The sequence below is a fragment of the Arvicanthis niloticus genome, chromosome 11, assembly GCF_011762505.2.
Source record: "Arvicanthis niloticus isolate mArvNil1 chromosome 11, mArvNil1.pat.X, whole genome shotgun sequence".
In the NCBI taxonomy this organism is placed as follows: domain Eukaryota; kingdom Metazoa; phylum Chordata; class Mammalia; order Rodentia; family Muridae; genus Arvicanthis; species Arvicanthis niloticus.
This window is the reverse complement of record NC_047668.1, coordinates 47,266,329-47,269,971: the sequence shown is the minus strand read 5'-3', so window position 1 is coordinate 47,269,971 and position 3,643 is coordinate 47,266,329. Positions and strand designations below refer to the sequence as shown.

The 3,643-nt window shown below is 44.9% G+C and overlaps 1 non-coding gene across 1 annotated transcript; it reads left to right on the top strand.

The window, feature by feature from the left end:
- The first annotated feature begins 1,438 nt into the window (after positions 1-1,438).
- Positions 1,439-1,572, top strand: LOC117717422 (small nucleolar RNA SNORA17). Its single transcript, XR_004607912.1, has one exon. It is a non-coding gene; the product is annotated as a small nucleolar RNA SNORA17 (small nucleolar RNA).
- Positions 1,573-3,643: the final 2,071 nt, after the last annotated feature.

Genomic DNA, 3,643 nt, shown 5'->3' with positions numbered 1-3,643 from the left:
AACTCCATGCAGTAGCCTAACAGCCCCTGACTACTTTCCAAGTTCTTTGATTCCCCACCTCTTGCTGTGTCTTTCTGTTCTGGAACATGAGAATCTCAGTACTAACCTGTGATATTTCAATGGCTGGAACTGTATTACTGGATCTCTGTGTGCCTGAGATTTTAAGTCATTCTGTTCCTGTTTTGACTATGATCTCGTCAGAGAGTCTCCGAGAACTCGATTTAAAGAAAGATTTCCAGGCTGTACATATCTCTGTAGGTACATCGTTACACTTTTGAGAACTGAGATGAATCTTTTTTACTTCTGTCGATTTGCCTTTCTTCACCTTGTCGTCTGCCTTAGCCTAAGAGAAAACTGTACAGATGAAGAAATTGCTTGATTTGTTTCCAATTTGACAAGAGCTGTCCTCTTTACAGTGTAGAAGCTCGTGACTACACTACCCGTGGGTGGGGTACACTGAAGCTCTAGCCATGGCTTTCCTATAATGCCAGTAAGAGCAAAGTAGCTTGCTATGAAGACATTTATCAGTGGCACATAAAACTCTTTGCTCCCTCAATAGTATCTCTGACATCTGTCTTTAAAGAAGAGTCAAATGTGCCTGAGATTCAGCAGTTGAGCCAACCCCAGCTGATGTTCATCATTCCCAATAATGTATTTTCAAACCCAAAAAGGGTCTGGTATGTCCATTTCAGGCCCATACCAGGCATATCTAATAACCTTAGCTCTACACAACCACCTCACTGGAAGCCAGTGCTGCATCTCATTGAAATGAATTCTGTGCTGGTCATCTTCCTGACAGACTCTTTTTAAAGAAATCCTTAGCCATGCACTGGCTGCCATATATGTTAGAGGTACTGCAGCAGATAGCTGATGAAGAACCTTCTCTGCTTCCTGAAAACCATATAAGATGCAAAAACTAGGAATATCTTCATTGGCATGAAATTTGATTTCTGCAGTCCTCTTTCTGCAGGAAAAGTATGTAGTCTCCAGGAAAGATTTCCTGGATGAAAGTAAAGCAAGACTCTGCTTTATCTGGGAAACAAAGGATAGGTAACTTTCATCTCTTCTGCCTTCATGTCATTCTAACTTTTCTTGGCCTTCTGCTCTTACTCTGATCTACAGTATTCTTATTTTCAGTAACAAAATAAGAGTATCCTGACAAACAGCTGTCTTCAAAATCACATATCTGTAAATAGAAGTCAGGTTTAAAAAGAAAAACTAGCATTGAACATACTAAAGAGAAATAGAAACTAAGTAAGATGAAATCTATCTAGGTCTTTTGAATCTTCAGCTTGTCAATAAAAAGAAAGAGCCCAAATTTGAGTCCTAGACCAGGACTCTGAATTCAGGCTGACATTTAAAACAGTACAAATGAGGCTTAATTAAGTCCATACACCAAACCAATTATAATTTGCATGATGAAGTGAAAAAAAAAAAGCCTGCCCTAGAGGAATTGCAGGTGTGGCTGATATGTTTGTTACATGTGCCTAAGTGGGTAGCAGAAAGGAGGGAGGCCATGTCTATGCCCAGTGTTCTGAACTATAAACATTGAATGATCAGTAGCCCAACATCCCCTGAGAAAAAAAAGAAAGAAAGAAAAACAGCAAGTATGAGACGACCACAAGTCCAGGACCAAGCAGGCCCGGATGGGCTTTCAGAACAGGGATCAAGCTTGAGACTAGAAGAACTCTACCCGGGGCTTCCAGCCCTAGGCAGCAGTAAATGTAAGAGAGACAACCCTCACAAGGGGCCACTTGAACAAGAAGTGAGCCTGAGATGAGCACCAGACCAGAGCCATGAAGGCTTTGGAGAGCACACTGTACCTGAGAGGACCCTTGCCTGGTGCTATTGTGCACGAGCAAGGTATAGCACTCCTGAGAGGACTCCAGACATTCAGAGACCCCAGGCACCACTAAGAGGAGCTAGTTAGTGGTAGCAAGATGGAAGAAAAAAGAAACAGAAGGAAGTAGACACAATGAAGAGAGGCAGAACTGGAAACTCCGGGATAGAGAGAAACAGCCTGATGTGAGGAGCCAGTGATGCCACCAGGGGCCACATCTGGGTCCATGGATCTGCAGTAGCAGAGGTCTGTTACCACCAAAGACCAGGTAGATGCCCTTGGCCTGGACTGCTACAGGGAACATGCTAATGTCTGAGGGCTCTGCAAAACGGGTCCAACCTCTCACTTGAGCTTCGTGGGAGAGCTGTCCCTGGAGGCATGAGAGCAGCAGATCTGACCCCAGTCCTAGGCAGCTGTAACACTCAAAACAGGCCCCGCACCCCACCTGGGCAGCACAGTTAGAGCTGGCCCTGAATGTGGGGGTTGCAGGTGACCTGACCCAAGGACATGGGTATGAGAAAGCCAGCCCTGCCTCTTATCTACTGTGTGTGGTGTCAGTGAGGGGAGATCCTCTACACCTGATGCAGCACTGAGAATAGTAAGTCCTGTACCTCACTCAATACAGCTGACCCTGATGGTGGAAGCAAGGGTTAGTCAGTCCCAAGGGTGTGAGCATGGGAGAGCTGGGCTCCTCAACTTGTCTATCATGCACCAGCCTGGGCGAGGGAGAGATGCCCTCCCAACCCTTGCCCCTTGCCACCTATGGCAACTTGGAGAACTGACTCGAGGAGCATGAGAGCAGAAGAGCCAGCCCTGCCTCTTGTCTGCTGGGCAGTAATAGTGGAGGAACTGAAAACCTTTCCCTTACCAGCTGAAAAACTTGGGAGAGCAAGTTCTGTGCCTCGGCTGAGCATCAGGGTAGAGCTGGCCCTGGTTGCAGAGGAATGGGAGGTTTTGCTGGTGAGCAGGGAGTTGGCTCTCTGACTATCTGACTCAGATACCTCTCAGACCCAGATCCAGGACTTTGACGTGGCCTACCCCAACTTCTACCCCATCAGTGAACTACTGGAGTTCATAAAGGGCCTGGTCCTACAGATCCAAAAATCACAGGATCTCTATGATATAGGATATCAACAGGATATTGGAGAGGACTCCTAGTGAGGTCCCAGTATTGAGAGAGTAGCAGAAGCCAGAGGCCTCGTGACAGACCAACAAGTCATTGCAAGCAAAGAGTGTGGACAAAAGGGTGTGCAGTGGGGTACACTGTGACAGTACAGCTTCCACAAAAGGTTTATTATGTTTTCTATGATGTGGGAGACTGCAAGGATGGAGGGCAGGTATGAAGGGAAGGTAAGTTGAATTGAAATACATAATGTGAAATTCACAAAGAACCAATAAAAATTTAAAATATATATAAAATTCAAGGAAGACTAAAATGAGAATGTACATGCTAGACCTATGATTTAGATTGCGGAAGGCAGAATTTTCTGGTGGTCCACAAAGTCCCATTTCCACCTAGTGAAGTTTCCACCTATACTCCTTGCTTTTTGGATGTGGACATGAACAACATGTAATATAACTGCAATGATTAGCTTACTTCATATGATAAAGCCTATGGGATTTTGCAGATGTGATTATGGTTATAATCAACTGACTGGCTTTGGCTTTGAGTTAATGAAAACGGAGATTTTCCCAGTTGAGCACAGCAAATCAAGTGAATTGCTTAAAGAAGTTGGAGATCCAAAGGGAGGCTCATTTGTTTGTCTCAAAGGAGCAAAGCCACGATGAGCTCTACATATTCAA